This window comes from Suricata suricatta, chromosome 13 (assembly GCF_006229205.1).
Source record: "Suricata suricatta isolate VVHF042 chromosome 13, meerkat_22Aug2017_6uvM2_HiC, whole genome shotgun sequence".
Lineage (NCBI taxonomy): Eukaryota > Metazoa > Chordata > Mammalia > Carnivora > Herpestidae > Suricata > Suricata suricatta.
This window is the reverse complement of record NC_043712.1, coordinates 31,394,664-31,416,076: the sequence shown is the minus strand read 5'-3', so window position 1 is coordinate 31,416,076 and position 21,413 is coordinate 31,394,664. Positions and strand designations below refer to the sequence as shown.

At 41.9% G+C, this 21,413-nt stretch overlaps 1 long non-coding RNA gene across 1 annotated transcript in view; it reads right to left on the bottom strand.

The window, feature by feature from the left end:
* Positions 1–2,061: 2,061 nt before the first annotated feature.
* Positions 2,062–21,413, bottom strand: part of LOC115276735 — a 35,047-nt gene continuing 15,695 nt past the window's right edge. The window contains exons 2-3 of the long non-coding RNA XR_003902067.1: positions 16,563–16,697; positions 2,062–2,311 (exon numbers count right to left, since the gene is read on the bottom strand). This is a non-coding gene — a long non-coding RNA (uncharacterized LOC115276735). The remainder of the gene's footprint in view (positions 2,312–16,562; positions 16,698–21,413) is intronic.

The window sequence follows — 21,413 nt, the reverse complement described above, 5'->3', positions numbered from 1 at the left end:
ATTTGAGTGGGTCTTATTACCAAAAATTTCTTCCTTGTCTTGAACTGAAATATGCTTTTAATTTTCACCTCAAAGTCCTAATTCCATCCTCTGGGATTGCATATGTCTCCCATATCAATATTTTTCATTAATAGGTCATAAAATAAATTTTGTGGTTACATTTTGCGATACGTTTAAGGAAATTAGGATAGGATAGAAGAATAGAATAGAATAGAATAGAATAGCATAGAATAGAATAGAATAGAATAGAGATCAGAGTTCATAGTATGTGAGAGAGACAAGTTTTATTTTTCAAAGTTTTGTTTCAGTTGTTTTAAGATGTACGAATATGTGTATGAGGTGGTGATATAAGATGTATTTGTTACTATGGGTTGCCACTGACAGGTTTGAGAAACACCAGTTCCTTCAGATAATTTAAGATGGCCGTGTCATGGATCCTTATGCCTTCTCTTCTCCAGATTCACTACCCTAGGCCCCTTGAATGTCTCATTTGTCCTTTTTCCAGTCTACTTAGGTCTCTCTCCTCTGACTATGCTCTCTCTCTCAAGTGTTCCTACTGAAATGAAATGCATAGAACCACTCAGCCATGACAGGACATGCCGTTACAGGACAGACAGAGGGACAGTACACGTTTGGGGGCAAGGAGACAGGCAGGAGTTCTCCCTGCTTCAGTGTTTCCTAAGTTCTCACCGGAGAGTTTTTAGGAAGGTATTATGGGAGATGCAGATTCAAAAACATGTAATGTACAGCCACTCTACAGGACTCAGGTTGGTGCCAAGAGATACAGAGGTAATACCACCACCCTGCACATTACAGGGATACTCACACTCTCACTGAATCTATGAGTTAAAGTCACCTAATTTTACAATAAGAAACCTGAGGCTCAGAGACGCAGGTAAAAACTTCTTGATGTCTTTTAGGACTTGTCATAAAGCTTGTGATAAATGTTTGTCAGACAACCTACAATGTGACATGGGTGACAATGGTGGTAGCTGTCACTTTAATGGCACTTAATTGTTTTCAAGAAACTCTTAAATCCCTTATCCAGATCATCCAGTGATATGTACAGGGCACATAATAGTTTTCCCACTTTTCCAATGAGAACATAGGCCCAGGGAGATTAAGTTACTTATCGATGGCCACATAGTTAGAGGGTAGTAAAGCTAACTCTAACTTAGATCCTAACACTAAATCCAAAGCTATTTTGATGGGCCACTCTGCCTAATTGTACTCAGACCTATGGAAGAAAACTGCTCTTTATCTTTCCTGGCCCATAAATTTACAAAGAAATAGATTCGAGGGTGTTAATGCTCTATCCAGCTATGCTGTTATGACCATGATGGCATTAGCCTTTGTGACTCTAGCATAAGATAGATTCTTCCCGCAAATGGCCAACAACTTTGGGCCAAGTTATAAACATTATTTACATCAACCCTAGACAGCAGCTGAGTCTGTGGTCAGGGTGCCAGGGAATATATGAGAAAATCAGGCAGCCTTAATCTCTGTAGCATGTGGAGGGAAATAAAGACCACCTTGACTGATGGTTGGCTTGATATATCTGAAGAGGATTAAGTCTGACTATGACAGAAACGGCTGGGGAGCCAAAGTGAAGACAACTCGATGAGGTATGGCCTCCAGAGTTTAAACTTCTAATCTCCAAGGACCAGAGTGACTTCGTAAGGAATTCAAGAAGAACGCAATTCACTCAACACATAATAGGATCCTGAAATCCTAAGAATGTTTTCCTGAGGCCAGAAAAAGGAAAGAAGTGTACTGGTGCCCACTGTGGGGTGACTGAAGTCTCAGGCAGACTGTGTGGTGCTACTTTGATAACTCAGTGCCACAAAGGTGTTACAGGATTGATGACATTTGCAGGTGTTGACACCTACCCAAACTCATGCCCTAAACAGAGAGCTTAATAGATAGAAGCAAGCAACTAAACATATCCATGCATTCACCCCAAACGGCAGACTGGCAAAGTCAAGCCCAGAAATAAATGGAGTTTAATCTCTGGAGTTGAACCTTAAATACCATCATTGGATTTTTAAGGTGATTCTCTGACATCCTGACATCCCCCCACCCCCATCCACTGTTTTGCTTCCTGTAAGGTTTGTCTTTTGATAATAAGCTTGACTTGCATTTGCAAAATATAAAAAGTGAACTTCCAGATGGACTTCTCAAAGTGCAATCCAAACATGAAGGAAACAAGAAATCCAAAAGTCAAAGGCGAGTGGGAGGTTTTCTTCTCCCCCAAATCTCTGGGGAGTCCAATTCATTCAACATGCTCACATTCTGGTTTCATTTCCATTTTCTATAATAAGAGATGAAGATGTAATATGTCAATGTTGATGTATCAGAGAGATGATGAATTCCAGGCTAAAACACAGCGACATCTGCTTGGATACGAGATGGAAGAAATTAAGATGCTTACCATGATTATTTTCCTCCCGAGCAAATTTATAGTATCTCTGGTCTCAAGGGCAGAAATTCCAGACAGATTAGCTTTTCATCTCCTAGGTAACTCTCTGAACTGCATAGCTATAGAAATTCATTGCTTTAACACTGGGTATCCTTATTAGGGAAATATCTTAAATTCTGTGCCAACAAAGAAACTCATTGACTACTAAGCAATAGTCATGAAAATATTTATGACATGGATTACAAACAGGTGCTCCAAATAGAACAAAAGCTCGGGTTATTCACCATTTGGACTAACTGGGGAAAAAATTATTTACACCTAGTACAGTATGTTTTATGCTCTCAGTAAATATTTTTTCTGGGTGATGTGCCCTCATTTCTAGGAATGGCAAATTTGCTCAAGTACCAGAGGGAATTGGCAAATGTGAATAGAGCTATACAAATAATAGGTGCTAGAGCTATAGAACTACCTGTATTGTACTCATTCATAAAGTATTCAAAAAAGATGTACCCAGTCCCTACTATGTGCCTGGTTTTGGCACTGGAGATGCAAAGATAAACACAACATGACCCTGCCTAGTTCAAACTTTCCTTTATTTATTCTTTTTAAACGTCTTGGGTAGCTGTGTAGGCATAAGCATGTCCATTTCACAGATAAGGAAGCTGAGGCTAGATGAGGTCACACATCTGGAAATGCCAAAGTCCAGAATAGCACCCCAATTTTCTTTCTTCAGCTCCAGTGCCCTGCCTACTCCCTCATATACTGGTGTGATTGAGATGAGACCCAAAGCAGGTTTGGGTGACGCGCAGGCAAACACGCACAGTGTTGGAGGACAGGAAAGCTGGCTTTTGACTCATTTTATTAACACCCCAATGCATCTCAATTTTTATTTTTCATCCAGATGTGGTCTCGATCAAGACTAAACAATACTTTCCAGGAATGACTCTACGCTCACTGAAAAACTCCTGTCTTCTCATTGTGTTCTGAAATGATCCAATGTGGGGAACGGGTTTGGGGGCCTTTTTGAAACAGCTTCTCTCAGAACTTTAGCAACAGGAGTTGTAAAATGTTCCCCAAAATATTGCTTGGCATGTAAACCTCTTTCAATGCAAATGAACCATTGATAAAAAAGAATTTGTTAAGAGAGAGTTGGGGGTGAAGCTCATTAGCCATTTGGTTGCCAAGGAAGCAAAGCTGTCAGCAAAGCCCCAGTCCCCCCCCCCCCCCCCCCGTTAGGGTGGAATGCCTGGGGGAGGGCACCAAGCCCGGGGGTCATTTGCGGTCAACAAGGAAAGCGGAGGACATTTTTACACCCATTTTTGGTACTATTATTATTTTACTACTGGCAGAATTAATATGGGACTACTCTAAAATAACCATGATAAAATGGAAACAACAGCATAAAATGAAAATGATTTTAGATTTAGAAAACCTGGATTTGAGGATTCCCTCACCTGTTCATTGTATGACCTTGGGCAAGTCCCTGAACTTCTGTTTCCTCAGCTCCAAAATGAAGATAATAATTCCTACCTCACAGGCTAAATATGACAGATTTGACAGTGCTTATTAAATTGTAAAACCGTATATGAGTCCAAGTTTTCTTTTTCCACAAAAATTCAAATCCCAATATGGGGTTGAATGTCTCTGTGTGCTCAAATCTTATTCATCACTAATGCAGTCTAACTTTGAAGTGGCCCCAGCCTCAGTCACACTCTCTCTGTGCCTCTCCTAAGAATAAACAATCAGGTGCCTTCTGTAGGCACCCCCAACCCCCCCAACCCCCCACTCCAAGGTTTCAGTTCTGTGATATCTGTGTTTGCTGCATCCCTGACAGGAAATCAAGGCCTTCTACTGGTCTTCCAAGCACTCTTACATGCAAAAGGCCACACAGCGACTAATCCAGATGTCTGACTGTTCTCAAATGTGACCCTTGGTTTCTAATCTCTCCAGCCTGCTCTGTACCACTTCCTCTTATTTCAGCAAATAGCAACTACATTCATCCAGTGGCTCAGATCAAAAGAGTGGGTGTCATCTTCGACTCTTCCGTTCCACTCACTCGCCATCAGTATCCAGTGGAGCCCACAGTACTGTCACTCTGCCTTCAAAGCACATCGTGATTTTTTTACTATGTTTTTTATTTATTTTTGAGAGACAGAGAGAGAGACAGCGCAAGCAGGGATGGTCAGAGAGAGAGGGAGACACAGAATCTGAGGCAGGCTCCAGGCTCTGAGCTAGCTGTCAGCACAGAGCCCGACGCGGGGCTTGAATCCACGAACCATGAGATCATGACCTGAGCCAAAGCAGGACACTTAACCGACTGAGCCACCCAGGTGCCCCCAAAGCATATCGTGTTTATTTTCCATCTCCCCACTGGAATATAAGTCCTGCAAGGGCATTCACTGGTCTTTTTCATTTATCAACGTATCTCCATCATTTAAATTAAACTAGTCCATCGTAGATGCTTTGAGAAGCTATCTGATGCATCCTTGAGCCCATCAGGAGACCAGAGCTGTCTTTCAATTGGGGGCCTACGTATCCAGTGTGGTGAATGGTATAATTAAGGGTGTAGAGAGGGCCATGTATCAACCAAGGTGTTCTGCCTGGAGCTGAGGAATGAGGAGGTGACTATAGTATGCGAAGATCCCAGTACACTTGGACATGGCCAGGATTGAGGTGCCTATACCTCCAACACTCATGGGGCCTGAAAGGAACCTTGTGGGGATCACAGAGGTGCCCTGAACTCAGAGGAGCATTCCCCAAGCCCAGTTCTCTTGGATCTGATTTCACCAAGGAGCTCCGTGATTGGATAATGGTCTCACTAACAGGCATAAACCCAAGAAGTTGGGCCTTGCCTTAAGTAATGACCAAAGAAACTTCTGCTTCTGTTTCTTGTTTTGTTGACATATTTTTCATCTATTGCTTTTACCAAAGGTCTACTCCGTTTATCATTTATTGAGGGCCTACTCCATGCTAGGCCTTGTGCTAAACAATGTGCGTGTGTTGCATCATTTATATTATTTTAGAAATGAGAGATTACCCCTATTTTACAGGTGAGAAAACAGAAGCACACAGGGGTTAAGTAACTGGCCCAGCATTATATGGATAGAAAACAGAAAAATGGAGATGTGAACTGAAAGCATTCAGAACACAAAATATGCCACTTTGGTATATTGATTATTTTGAGCTGAAGGCACTTGAGAAACAGTTGATGTGGGAGGGGCTCTCTGACTTCCTCTTTCCAACTAACAACAGGTTATAAAATTTCTTTTGAGGTGGTGCCTGGGTTGCTCAATTGGTTAAGCCTCTGACTCTTGATTTTGGCTCAGGTCATGATCTCATGACCTTGAGATCAAGCCCTGCGTCAGGCTCTGTGCTGAGCATGGAGGCTGCTTGGGATTCTCTCTCTGGCTCTCTCTGCCACTCTCTCTCTCTCCTTCTTTCAAAAAAATAAGTAAATAGAAACTTTAAAAAAATTCCCTTGAGAAAGGTGACCTCACTGCACCAGGAAGAGAAGATTCTTACCACCAGGGGAGCTGACACCAAAATGGATCTATACAACAAACCTACTAAAATAATCCTCATCTTCCATTAGTTTCCCTCACAAATTTCCTAATCACTTTCCCACAGCTTAATACCTTAGAAACTTAAACACCTTTTCCTTTGTCTTGTTATTTTTCCACACATTTATCATTCTTCATTAAATAAAGGTCCTAAATGCTTCTTAGGGTCTTCATTTTCCTATGAAGTCTCTTGTGTTTATGTAAAAATATTAAATAAAATGTGTATCATTTTCACTTACTGATCTGGCCTATGCCAGCTTAATTCTCAGACCCAGCCACAGAACCTAAGGAGGTAATGAAAAGTCTTTCCTCTCCTATAGAACCATCATAAACAACAATACCTCCCTACCATGTTGCAACTGAATCTTATGTCCCTGCATATCCCCCAGAGGTAGGTGAGCTGAACCTGAGTCAGTTCCTGGCACGCGAATGGATACAACAGAATCTCTAGAACTGATAAACAGAGATATTGAAGCTGGCCATTCACAATGGCTATGACAGGGAGCTCTGGGGGTTGCTGCCTCTGACACCCAGGAGGCCATGAGAGAGGCAGCTTCTTCTCAGGCCCTGGGTGGGTCTCCAAAAGGAGACTCTGGCTTCCTGGCCCAGCCTGAGTTGGCATCATGGGACTCACCCACAGAAAAGGTGCACTTTAACTTGTTTAATGATTGTGAAACTCTTGGGGTTTCAGTTCCTAGGGACTGCTTCTTTAGTTCTTTTGAAACCTCTCAGCTATGAAAGCTGGTCACCAGAAAAATGTCCTTCCAGGGCCCTTTCCTCAAGCTGGAAACAACATCCTGCCCCCTGAGGCTTACCAGGTCCTCTAAGGTTGGCAGAGGAGACCGACCAATGTCTAAGGAAGGAGGTGTCTTCAAGCAGGCACCACTAAGCCTTGATAAAGGCTCTTTTCTCTGTCTTGTGAGACACTGGGTGCTGTCCTTTGTGCAAACCCTCACGCATCCTGAAGTGCACTGTCATTACCAAAGATGGAATAAGTGAAAATCCTCAGTGAGACATTCAGATCTCATACAAGTATATGTTCTTATGATCCCCAACCTCTCTCACTGTGCTCTGCGCAGGCACTACCAATAACCAAAGTTATTCTCTCCAGAGCATGCTGAGAGAGAAAGCTATTTTGCTGAAGATTGTGTCTTTGACATTCACGCTCCAACAAGGATCGTCTCTTCTGGGCCTAATTTGACTTCTTTATGTGCCAAGAGGAAACTTTCCTTCTGAAGGGCAGGCATACAGATATCTGAAGAGGTCTTTAGGAGGTACTTTATAATTTCCTTGAATTTCCTAGAATGTTTGGAGAATAATGTGTATTGATTAACTGTCTCTTTCAAAATACTTAAAGATCTCCTATCCTTCCCTTTTTTTTTTTAACAGTGAAGGAAAAAAAAAAAGAATATACCTATTCATTTACCCATGTTTTCTAACTACAAAGAGTGTGGCCTAAAAAGCCCATGAAACAGAATGAGTCCACAGAAGGACAGCAGAAACCAAGTGGCCATTCCTGATAAATGTGGAATCAGGGCTGTCTATGGAAATAAAAGAGATGGCGGGACTGCTTGAGACCATGTCATAATCGAGGTCAGTGTGACTTCACAGAGACTTCATGGGTCTGGGGTTATCAGGGAAACATGATCTTCTGCTGCCCAGCACAAAGGGAAGTAGAGATCTGACTGTGCCACAGACACAGCCTTTGTTATTTAGTATGCAAAGCGAGTGATACTCCCAGGCCAATGTTCTAATAGGGAATTCTACATCTGATCAATGACTTGGCACAAAAACAGTAGAAAAAATTAAAGTTATGACCAGTGATGTCAATAATAGCAAAACTAGCACATCTGAGGGTTTGGGGTTTTTTATTATCATTGTGCCCGATGTGCAGGGTTTCTGAATCTTTTATCTTCCTCCGTCACCCCAGGGGTTTGGCATTTTGGCATACTGAGGGCCCACTGGTGGCACACTGATAAGCCCTGGCTCATGGGTTGAAGCTTTGCTGGTGGAAAGAGCACTGGATTGAGGCACGTGGGTGGCTCAGTCGGTTAAGCATCCGGCTTCGGCTCAGGTCATGATCTCGCGATTCGTGGGTTCAAGCCCCGAGTCGGGCTCTGTGCTGGCAGCTTAGAGCCTGGAGCCTGTTTCGGATTCTGTGTCTCCCTCTCTCTCTGACCCTCCCCTGCTCATGCTGTCTCCCTCTGTCTCTCAAAAATAAATAAAAAACATTAAAAATTAAAAAAAAAAAAAAGAAAAGGAAAGAGCACTGGATTTAGGGACAGACCTGGGTGCATTCCTGATTGTGGCTATTAGCTGAGTAACTATACTACCTAATTTTCTGAGCCCTGTTGCTATCTTTAAAATGCAAAATCTAGAAAATTCAAAGGGCTAACCTCAGGAAGTAGGCTTTGTCATCCCCATGTCACAAGTGAAGAAACTGTGGCAATGAATTCATAAAGAAAAGCACTGAGAAAAGTAAGATTTTTCAGATTATGTTTTTAGTGCCTGTCTATACCATGATTTCCTGAGGTGGCCTTGACAAAGAAGGAGAAAGAGCCATAGGGAGTGGACTTCACATCTGTGAGAAGTCCAGGCAGGGTGTGAGCAGGGAGGGAAGAGAACGGCAGTGGGTTACTGTTTACCCACTCCAACACACAAGCCTTAACAACTCAGCGATCCCCACACGGTGCCTAAGGTGCGAGAAGGGCCGAGTCCTAAGCCTCTGAGGACCATTGCAAGTGGATGTGCCTCAGAAAGGCCTGGAATCAATTCAAAGGACCAGTTGATTCTGAAGCCTTCATTTTACATTAAATGCATTTTACACGTAATACACAGTGAGTTAATTAACACACAGTGCATTAAAAGTCATACAGCAAAATAGCCAAATTATGGAAAGAGCACAAATGTCCATCAACTGATGAATAGATAAAGAAGATGTGGCATATATATAAAATGGGATATTACTCAGTGATCAAAAAAATGAAATCTTGCCATTTGCACCAGTGTGGATGGAACTAGAGGGTATTATGCTAAATGAAATAAGTCAGAGAAAAGACAAATATCATGATTTCACTCATGTGTGGAATTTAAGAAACAACAGATGAACACAGGGAAGAAAAAGAAAAATAAAAAAACATAAAGCGAGGCAAACCATAAGAGATTCTTAAATATCGAGAACAGAGGGTTGTTGGAGGGGAGGGGGTGGGGGATGGGCATTAAGGAGGGCACCTTTTGGTGTGAGCACTGGGTGTTATATGTAAGAGATGATTCACTGGATTCTACTCCTGAAATCAAGACTACACTGTATGTTAACGAACTTGAATTTAAATAAAATTTTTAAAATTTGCACATTAAACTTCTTCTACTCAGTCCAGCTTTGGGGGCAAGGAGGTAAAACATAACAACTTGTGAAACCATTTTCTTTTTTTTTCAAGGTGCCCTTTGAGGAACTTAGAGTTACAACAAAGGAAGTAAAACAGAACCTTTATTTTGGTCTTCTTCTCAGCGTTCCTGTAACCCTTGGGTCCAGCCTCAGTACCAGCCCCAGCACTCCCTCCTTTCCTCAGACGGGTGTCAGCTTCAGGCTCACCTCCTCAGGGAAGGCCTTCCCTGGCTCCCCACAGTGTCTGGTCCCTACCTCTCTGCCCTCCCCCCATCCCCAGGACTCTGCCTCTGCAGGCGATCTCACACTTGTGCTTGTTGCATTAAACTCCAGAACTTATTGGATAAGCGCCTTTCTTCCCTAGAGACTTGAACTCCAGGAGGATGGGGACAGCAGTGCCTGGCACAAGGTAGTAGGTACTGGACAAATATATGTGGCTGAACCACACCCTAGTCATGACCTCCTTCCTCCACAAGGTCTGAATCACCCACCACCAGAAGCTAGTCACAGAGCATGCATAGCGACTGGTATTGTTTTGGGTGACGTAGAGTCCGGAATGTCACCTCCACTCCCAGAGTGAGCTGACGCTGATCTAAGAGGCAGCTGCCATTGTGGTATATTAGAAACAATACTGCTTGCAGCCAAAGCACCCCGCTTCAAACCTCAGCTTCCTCATCTGCAAAAAGGAATGCAAACACCTAATTCACCTAATTTACAGAGTTGTTCCAAAGATCATATGTGAAAAATAGATGAGAGATATTTATTTATCATGCAGCATCTTACCGTGAATGTCCAATTTTTATAAGTGGTATGAGAGGCAGGTAACTTTCCTTAAGCCCTAGAGAAGGGCTCTCTTATGGCTCCCTGTATTCCTTCTCCCTTTCTAAGCTCCTTCTGGGGCTGTGGTCTCAGAGCTCTTAGGACCTAACCCTTCATTTGATAACCATGGCTCAGAAAATGGAAGGGACATGCCCAAATCAAACATGGAGTCTGAGGCAGAGCCAGTTCTGGAACCTGGTGTATCTGGTGTCCTTTCCACCCCTCCCTCTTGTGTTGCCTTCCTTCTGGGTCTCCTTGAGTCAATTTCCATGCCCCAGATCGCTCCTTCTACCCATCTGGAAAACATTCTCCACCTTCACCACACAGAATACTGATACAAGAGGATGCCAGCTCATGTGTTTGTTAAATATGAACTTAGTTGCACGTTCAGTTGTTAGAGGCCCAGAAATATTTTTGCACAGGCCAGCCTGACCCTTAATACTTCTCCAATTTTTCATTCCATGGTTATTTTAATGAGACGCTTTATCAGCATCTCCTCTTATTCTCTTCTTTAAAAAGTAAATACACCTTTCTCCTATAGAAGAGCATTTTAGCTTCATTGTCACCAGATCACTTCATGTCCAGGGAGAAAAGAATCTAGCAGATGATAGCCCAAGTCTGTGAAGCCGAGGTAGAGGGAGGGAACAGAGGCTTGTGAAGGAGGAAGAGCGAAGGGTTCAACCCAATCACTGCACTTTCTCTAGCAGTTCGTGCTAAGCCTTTAGCCTGTGGGATCTAAATTAGTTCTTATACAGTCTTAATAAGGTGGTAGCCTCTGTGAAATCACATCCTCACAAAATTGGACTTTTGTAGATGTAATTAGTTAAGATGAAGTCACACTAGGTTGGGGAGGGCCATGATGCAGGGGCTGGTGTCCTTATAAGAAGAGAAAACTGAGAGACAGACATGCTAAGAGAACATCTTTGACCAGCGAGGCAGAGACTGGAGTGATGCATCTATAAGCCAAGGAACACTAAGGGTTGCTGGCAAACACTGGAAGCTAGGAAGAGGCAAGGAAAGACTCCTCTTTAGAGCCTTTGGAGAGAATACGGGTCTGTGGACACCTTGATTTTGGATTTCTAGCCTCCAGAAGTGCGAGACAGTAAATTTCTATTGTTATAAGCCACCCAGTTCTGTAGTACTTTGTTACAGCAGCTCCAGAAAACAAATATGCAAGAGGTATTACAATTCCCACAGCTTAGACATAGCTAGAAAGTGTTTCAAGTCTAGCACCTTTGGTCTTGATAACAACCCAGGGAAAGTGGGGAATTCTGTGATTAGTCTCCATTTCATGGGTGAGGCCACCGAGGCCAGAGAGATCAAGCAAAATGCCAACGTCATGTGAAAGCGGGTGTTAGAGTTAAATTTAATCCATACCCATTTTAAGTTAGGTCCAAGGGATTGCTCCCAAAGAACACTACACCCTTCCCATTGCCTATCCTTTACCCACTCCTGTGAACAAAGGGGGAAGGTCAGATCTCTTTCCCAGCATAGTTACCTCAGCCAGGCCTGTTTCTGGGTGTCAGATCAAACTTCTAACTCTGGCTGTGGGTCCAACAGAGAATCCAAAAACTCATAGATCCTTGAGTCTTGATTTAATAAGACAAAACTGGACTACATTTGAAATGGTAGAATGCAGTAAGCTTGCTGTTGGCCTTGAATGTGATAACATTTCAACTAAAGTGGTTTCTGCTGGTCGTTAACTCTCCTGAAGAGAAATTTATCTAAAAGTCATCTCCCTTAAAGTGCTTTGAAAATTAGATGAGATTAAAATGGGTATGTTAAAATGAAATCAAGCAATTGCTTTAGGTGGCAAGATTTTAGTTAACTTACTGAGAGCCTTGAATGTCAGGCTGAAGAGTTCTAACCATTTTCGAGGCTATAGGAGAAATCATCAGAGGCCTGTGAGTCAGAAGTGATGCCCTCTCTGGAAAGGCTAATTTGGCAGCCATGAAAAGGGTGGGTTAGACAAAAGATTGGAAGACCATTTGAGGAGGTTGTGGTAAAAGTCCAAAAGGGAGAGCTGAGGCCCAGGCTGGAGCAGGAGGGGCTGAGTGATGAGCATGTCAAAGACACATGGCAGATGTACAATGGCAATTACTCCTGGCTGATGGTGGGAACCCATAAAGGGATAAAGCCTGGATTGTCCATGAAAAAAGGACAGGGCAAGGAAGGCAGGGGGATGAGTGGGTCTGGGCAATGTGACCATAGGAACCCTGGCCAATTATCTGAATTGTGCTCTGCTCATTTCTAGGCTTTTAGTGATAGAAATGGAAACTTCTGTCTGGTTTAAGTGATTGTTATTTTGGGTTTTTCTATCCATTACAATCAAATGTAACTCTAACTAATACCAATATTGGCGCTCTGTTTTCCCCACAACTATAATCTCTTTTGAAGAGATAACTGCTTCATCTTCAGAACATTGCATTGTTTTGAAAGAAGCTTCTTCTCCCTCTCAGAGTGCCCATATTCCGTATGTCTCTAAAGCTTACAGTTTCTCACTTACAGATAAATTTTAGATTCACCTTTCCAGTCTAATGTCTGAGAAGGTGTTCCTGTCCAGAGGCCTGCTCGCCTGGAAGAGCATCTCTTCCCTATTCCACCAATGCAGACACTGCTGATGGCCTGCCGTGCACTGCCCTGATGTACAGGCCTACAACCCACCCAACAATTCTGAACCTGACTTTCAAATTCCTCCCAAATCTGGCTTTGATAGATGTGACATTCTTTCCCACCTTTTTCCAACATGAAATTTAGTTCAAATCAAACCAGTCTTCTTCCCCAAACATCATTTCCATTCCCAGCTCCATGGTTCACTTAGACTTTCTACATGAAATTCCTTCTCATTCTTCCCTTGGCCACAGTATGTATTTAGCAATCTCCATCCTTCAAGGCCTTGAGCAAATTAGTAAGCCACAAGAGAGGAGCATGTATGACCTGAACCAGGACACGAATCCAGCAAGATTGTAAGCAAGCTTCCAGCCAGAAACCATAAGCACTTGAAAGGAGAGATGCTTTCCAATACCTCCTCAACACCAGCCCTGTCCCCATTATTCTGAGAAGAATGATCAGAATTCTTCAGAATCTGAAGAGATTCTCCAAATGAGGGAAGAAAAACAATGCAAAATCAAAGTGAAATTATTTAAAGAGTCACAGACAAATAACTAAAACTATGTAATAAAATAGACTCTCACACACAAATATAATTGGATTTAAAATTTGTAATCTACAACATCCTACCCATTAGGATGCCTACTGTCAAAAAACAGAAAATAACAAGTGTTGGTGAGGATGTGGAGAAATTGGAACCCTTGTGCACTGTTGGGAATATAAAATGGTGCAGCTGCTGTGGAAAACAGCATGGCAGTTCTCCAAAAAATTAAAAATAGAATTATCATAGGCTCCAGCAGTTTCATTTCTGGGTATGTAATGTAAAGAATTGAAATCAGGGTTTTGAACGGATATTTGTATGCCTATGTTCATAGTAGTATTATTCACAATGGCCACAAGTTGGAAGTATCCATTGATGAATGAATGGATAAATAAAATGTGGAATATACATACAATGTAGTATTATTCAGTCTCAGAAAGGAAATAAATTCTTACACATGCTACACAGGGAAGAAGCTGGAGAATATTAATGTAAGTTAAATAATCCAGTCACAAAAAAAAGACAAATACTGTACAGTTCCACTTATATCAGGTACCTACAATAATAATCGGCAAATTTATAAAGACAGAAAATAGAACCACAGAATTGTGGTTGCTGAGGACCACAGGGGTGCACAACAGTGTGAATATCTTTAATACTACCAAGCTGTATGCTTCAAAAATGGTTAAGATGGTAAATTTTACATTATATGAACTTTACCACAATTAGAAATATTTAAAAAATTAGAATCTACAGGATTTGGCATTTGATTCTGGCAACATAGTTTAATCACCTGGAAAATTAATAAAACAAAACATTGATTCCTGCCTCCCCATTCCCCTCCTCCTTCCCTAGAAATAATTATCTAATTGGTTTGAAGTAGAGCCTTAATAAGTGATTCTAATGTGCAAATAGGGGAATCACTGGTGTAGAAATTAGAAAAAATGTCAATGACCTCACACATACTTTTTAGACGTAGAATCTTAGGAGAAATGTGGGAGAGGGAGAAGAAACAGCCCATACATCAGTTTAACATACATGAGGTTGATTCCCATCCTACCACTTCCTAGCTTTGAGACTTTGAGACTTTGAGACTTTGCCAGTGCCTGGCAAAGTACTCAGTGTCCATCCTGATGCCTGGCATGCAGCAAGCTATTAATATATATTAGATAAACAAATAACACATCTCTCTGGGAGCATAATGACCATACTGTCACATTATTCTGAGAAATAGCTACCAGACATAATAAAAGTAGTTTCAACTATTGCTTGGTACACAGTAGGCACACAAAAAATGAAAGATGTTATTACAAGTATTATGGAAAGACTGGAGGGCATCTCCAGTCTTCTCATTTAGCAGTAAGAACACTGGGGACTAGTTAAAAGAAAGGATTCTTTACCCAATGTCCATATTATTATATAATAGCCCTCTACTTTCTTAACTTCTGGTGTCTGAAGTGCTTTCATGTAAACACTTATAACTAAGACTTCCAAAAATTAATGCTGCTGTTCTAACCATCAGTTCTAACAGGAACTGGGATATATTCAGATAAGCCTGTAGGTGCCTTGCTCAGCAATGGTAGATGGCAGAATGTAGCTTTTTATGACAATCTGTGGAACATCAAATCCGAGACAATGACCTTGAGAAGCTGTAGGTCTGAGTCATTCTATGTATAAAAGGCAATTTCCTTGGGTTCCCTGAGGAGCAAATTGTTCCTTACTGCGTTTCCAGGGTTTTCCCTAAGATGGAGCTTCAGGGGCACCTGAATGGTTCAATCAGTTAAGCAACTGCCTCTTGATTTTGGCTCAGGTCCTGATCTCATAGTTGGTGAGTTTAAGCCCCACATTGGGCTCTGTGCTAACCAGAGCCTGCTTGGGATTCTGACTCCCTCTCTCTCTGTCTCTCAAAAATAAATAAACATTTAAAAAATAAAATAATAAAATAAAACTAAATGTGGCTTCAAAACACCCAAACTGCCAAGACTTCTGTGACCAGCAATGCCTGGTGCCCTGAGGCTCTTAGTTATTCCCTGCCGGCCCCTACAGAATGTGGCCAGAGGGAGGTGCAGACCATTGTGGCACCTGTTAAAAATAAAGATTCCGAGACCTGAGGGTTCAAACCTGCAGTCTCCATTTTCCTAAACTCCCAGGTGACTCATGCATGTTAAAGTCGAAAAGCACTGTCATTCTAGGGACCATCTGGCAGTTCATTCATTTCCAGAGTTCAACATTTTACTGAGCAGGTACTCTATGCTGGCCCTGTTTTTGGCACTATAAAGTCAAAGAAGACACTGTTCTTATCCTCAGGAGCTTAGAATCTGCTATAAGATAGGTGATAGTGTGTAATGGCAGATGATATAAGACAGTGTGATCATTCACTCATTTCATTTAATCATTCAGCAAATAACTATCAAGAGCCCACCATGCTCCAGGCATAGATTCGCATACAGAAAGGCCATATGGTGTGGTGGTCAAACCAGGGACAGGGCATCTGAGCTGCCAGAGTTTGCATCCTAGCTCCTCTGCTCACTACCGAGTGCCTTGGGCGGGTCACTTAACCTCCATCTGTCTCAGTTTCCTCATCTATTAAATGGAGATAATAATGACACCTCTCTCACAGGGTAGCTATGACAGTTGAATGAGTTAATATAGTTAAAGTCTAGAATAGTCCCCTGCACCTGGTAAGTCCTGAGTAGATTTCCACAGGAGTGGAAGCTTCGTGAAAGCCAGGGTTTTTGTTTGCTTTATTCCTAACACCTACAGCAGTATCCACCACATTAGCAGTCAATCACTATCTATTTGCCAGCAGCATGGCACACTGAACTGAAATTAGCAGATTTTTCTCCACTCTCAACACATATATGTTGGGTAATATATAAGTAGACAATAAAAAAATACATATCTAGCCTCAAAAGAGAGATAAATCCCCAGGTACTAAAAAATCAAATAAAGAAATCACAGAAATTTAAGCAGGAGCTGGCAAATCAGAAGTCTCAAAAATGGCCAATTCTTTTCATGATGGTGGTGGTGATGGGGTTGGGGATGATGGCGGAGATGAAGATGAGGGCTGAATGAAGATTAATCTCAAGAATTACAGGGTACTTGTATTGCATTACAGGGCAGTCTTTCTAGAGCAACTCCTTGGAAAGTCATCCTTTCCCCTACTTTTTGCCTGTGACACCCACATACTTAATAGACTGCAATCTCCATGAAGGTAGAACTGCTTACCTCACTCATCTCTTTGTCCCAGTTGTTTGGGTTCATCATGTGATCACTGTACTTCATAAACTGAACGAGGTATAGAAATTTCCCTTGGGCACTTTCTTCTGGTTCTGGAGCAACCACACACAGACATAGACTCACCTGCCAATGTTTAGGAGAGACACAACATGTCAATAACATCAGACTCTCACAAAGTGTTTCACTTTACTGCTCACCATAGCTACTAAGGTTGCCCATCCTACTGACCACTTATTTGTATTTTAAAAAATTGGTGGAGGTACCTGTGTGGCTCAGTTGGTTAAACAGCAGACTTCGTCTCAGGGCATGATCTCCCGATTCATGAGTTCGAGCCCTGCATTGGGCTCTGTGCTGACAGCTCGGAGCCTGGAGCCTGCTTCAGATTCTGTGTCTCCTTTTCTCTCTGCCCCTCCCCCACTCGTGCTCTGTCTCTCAAAAATAAATAAACATTAAAAAATTTTTTCTAATTTTCTTAATGTTTATTTTTGAGAGAGAGAGAGAGAGAGAGAGAGAGAGAGAGAGAGAGAGAGAGAGAGAATGAATGAGTGGAAGAGGAGCAAAGAGAGTAGGAGACACAGAAGCCAAAGCAGGCTGCAGACTCCAAGCTGTCAGCACAGAGCCCAATGCGGAGCCCAAACTCACAAACCACAAGATCATGACCAGAGCTGAAGTTGAATGCTTAACTGACTGAGCCACCCAGGTGCCCCCATCCTACTGATCACTTTAAGGAAATAATTCAAATTTTCATGAGTCTGTTAGAAAGGGATTAGAGCCTGCTATCACCTGCTCTAGCTCTAACTGCTTAGGTACCACTCTATAAAGGATGATTAGACATTATTGGAATAAATAAGAATATGGTGCCTGCTAACCCAGATTTCCACACAGCTCCTTTAGATAACTACCGAAATATAAATTGGACCTGCTGAAACTGACATAGTACATTGGAAGAGAAATTTTTAAAATATTCTCAGTGGGCACTAACCAATGCAAGGTATTTAATTTTTTTATGTCTTTATTATATTATTATTTTTAATAATTTTTTAAATGTTTTATTTATTTTTCAGAGAGAGACAGTGTGAATAGAGGAGGGTCAGAGAGAGAGGGAGACACAGAAGCCGAAGACAGGCTCCAGGCTCTGAGCTAGCTGTCAGCACAGAGTCCAATGCGGGGTTCGAACCCACAAACTGTGAGATCATGACCTGAGCCGAAGTTGGATGCTCAACCAGCTGAGCCATCCAGGCGCCCCATAGAGATTCTTCTTTTCAAAAGTGCCCACGTATCTCTATGCCTGGTTCTGCCATTGCAAACACCCACCTACTACCTGCTTCTACCTATGCTTGGTCAGCCTCTGAAAACCAACTTTGCTTCTAGACAATCAGGAATCCCTAAAGGAAAGGCTACTATTAGGAGGCCTCAAACCCACTTCCCACCATCAGAGGCGGCACAGAACACTGACTGAGTCCACAAGGTCCAGCCACCCAGGTTCACCTCCTGGTTGTAGAATGACTGTGTGACCACTCAGTAAGCATCTGACCCTGGGCGAGTTACTCAACTTCTGAGTCTATTACCTCATCTATACAATAGTAATAATGCCTTCCTCATCCGGCAGTTGTGAGTTAAAATGAGGGACCACTGTGTGAAGCATGTAGAACAATACTCGGCCCATAGTAAGTGCCCAATACGTGTTAGCTACTATTATTATTGTCACTGTGCCCTCTCTAGCCCTAGAGGACTCTTTCCTTCTTCTCCACTCTGACTCGAGTTTGTGTCAGCTCATACACAAATTTCTACCATGATTTGGAGCTCGGGCTATAGACATGCCACAGAAGACCATTTTCATGAAGGCAATGACATTAAAGATGGACAATTAAAAAATGTCTTCCTCCTTATTCCAGTGCTTATCAGAAAATTAGAAAAGGAGGAAATTAAGGAATTACACAATCCCCTTAAAATTCTTTAGAGGCCAACCAGGGCCCTCACAACTTCCTCCTGTATGTCCTCAGACAGGTATCTTTAGCTCTTTCTCCCTCCCTGTACGTCACATCTTCCCAACTTTATTGTTATGCCTTTTATCCTTCAGAGCTTTTCCTCTAACTTTGTCTTTCCTAAACTTTCTGAGCCCGAATGCATGCCATGTGCCAGCTGCAGTAACACCAGGGCTTAGCAGAGCAGAGTAACACATCCAAATTTTCCTTGAGCTTTCTATTCCTGAGAATATGATTAACTTTGAAGAAGCCACACAAGACTGTAGTTAGGCAAAAATAAAATGAAATGGCTTATTTGACACAAACTGCTTTTTATTTGTGCCATCTCTGTCAGTGTCACACGCAAAGTTTAATTATACTACAAGAAGAATTATGGAAGAACCGTCGAAGCATAGACTGCAATTGACAGGGCTGCTGCAGGTTATGAATGTTGTTCTCTGCACAAAGGCAGCCTCTGACTCAGAAAGCTGTGCTTTCTGGGGCAGGGTGGGATTTACTCAGAAGAGACAGCGTTTTCTATTTCATACAAAGACACGATATGGCCAAGTGGTGGTTACATACAGGGGCCTTAAATAAGTAAGCGGATGTATTGAGGATAATGGGACCCAGATTTCTCATTGTCAAAGGAGTTCCAAGCATGGAAAGGGTGCTGGGTTGGAACTAGAGGTGTGAGTGTAAACTCATGGTTTTTAATGTAGGCAGTCACAGTTTATGTAGGTATGTGGAATGTGTACATGGATAACATTGCCTAGCTCTTTCTACCCAGAAGGCCTAGGATCCACGATATACCTGGAGCAATGATCACACCTAGTAACCCAGATCTTGGTTTGTTAGATACCATTTTCCATTAAAAGGAACAAAAACCTTTTGAAAAGATGGAGGATTCCAGGGCTGAGACAATGAAAATATAAGATGAACCAGGAACATCTTGTGCTTCTTGAAAGTAAAGAAGTGCTCTAAAATTTTGAGAACATGTCTAAATTACATAAGGGTAGCTTGAAAGGACTCCCTCCTTCCACCTGTCTCTGGCCTCCCAAACACCATACCCATGCTCACCCGAGTCAGGGAAAATCTGAGCATCAAAATAAGTAATGATTATCAGAGCCTGGAGCCTGCTTCAGATTCTGTGTCTCTCTCTGCCCCTCCCCCACTCATTCTCTGTTTCTCTCTGTCTCAATAATAAATGAAAACATAAAAAAAATTTAAAGCAATGATTATCATAGATTATCACCCATTAAATAAAATTCTAATTCTGTAAATCCATACTGACACAAAAAAAGTTAGTAAATTTAAAAGGTGGGATAGAATGAAAAGATACACCTTAAAATAGAATACCAGCTAATAAATATACAACAAATGGTAACATCAGAGAGTTGTTGTTTGGCAACTGTCACAACAATTGATTCAGGCAAAGTCAATAAATGCTAAAATTAATAGGTGAAAGTTTGATGGGAAACGGGATATATACTTCCCAAGCATCAGCTCAAAAATGCTTATTAATAAATACAGAATACTTACTCATTGCTAAGTACAAAACAGTTATTAACCTCAGAGTGGATAACCTCCCATGACTCCGTCTTAACCCAATGACCACACATAATGAACACTGCGCAGCACCTGACACGATGCACTGAAAGGAGCACATAATTACTCCTGTGGTTTTCCTGACAAACACACGTAACCTGAATCTGATTGTCAGGAAACATTAGACGAACCCAAATGGAGAGACTTTGTACAAAGTTATGGGATTACACGTTTCCAAAATATCAATGTCATGGAAGGCAAGGAAAAAAGTAAAGAACTCTTCCAGGCTGAAGTGGCAAAGTGAGTAAATGCAACACGTGAGCCTGGATTGTACCCCAGATTCACAAAGGATGTTATCAGAACAATTAGAAATCACTGATTGAGCCGACAGATTTTGATATTTGTTTTGTGGGTTTGTAGGAAAGGTTTGTCTGTTTGTTAGGAAATATACACTGAAGTATTGAAGAGTATTGAGAGATCCTGTCTACAATATACTCTCAAATGGTTCAGGGAAAAAGTATATATTAATAGAGGTAAAAGTGGCAAAATATGAACAAGTGGGGAATCTGGGTGTGGGTGTACAGGATCTCTTTGTACTACTGTTGAAAATAGCCACCCTGGGGTCCCTGGGTGGCTCAGTCAGGTAAGTATCTGGCTCCTGACTTTGGCTCAGGTCATGATCTCCTGGTTCATGGGTTTGAGCTCCGTGTCGGTCTCTACACTGGCCTTGTGAAGCTTGCTTGGGATTTCCTCTCTCTCCCTCTCTCTCTCTGCCCTCTCCTGCTCACACTCTCAGTCTCTTTCTCTCAAAATAAATAAATAAACTTAAAAAGAGAAAATACCTGTAAGTTTGAAAATCAGTTAAAAACATGTTTTTCCATGGGGTGTTGGGGTGGCTCAGCCAGTTAAGTTTCTGGCTTCGGCTCAGGTCATGATCTCACCGTTCATGGGTTTGAGCCCTGCTAGGTCAGAGCCTGGAGCCTGCTTCTGATTCTGTGTGTCCCTCTCTCTCTGCCCCTCCCCTGCTCATGCTGCCTCTCTCTCACTCAAAAGTAAATAAAACATTAAAAAAAAAAAAAACCACGTGTTTTTCCTAAAAAATGAAGACAGTGAAAAGATTTTTAGACCAAAAAGACCCTGAAAGAATTAATCCCAAATAAGCCCACACTGACAGATACTAAAGCAGGTTCCTTAGACAGAAGGAAAATGGTTCCTCCAAAACACTGAAATATGAAAAAGAATGAATAACAATGGAAGAAGTAAAAATGTGGGTAAATGTACATGAATATTGAGTATAACAACAATACTACATTGTGTGGTCTAAAAGATA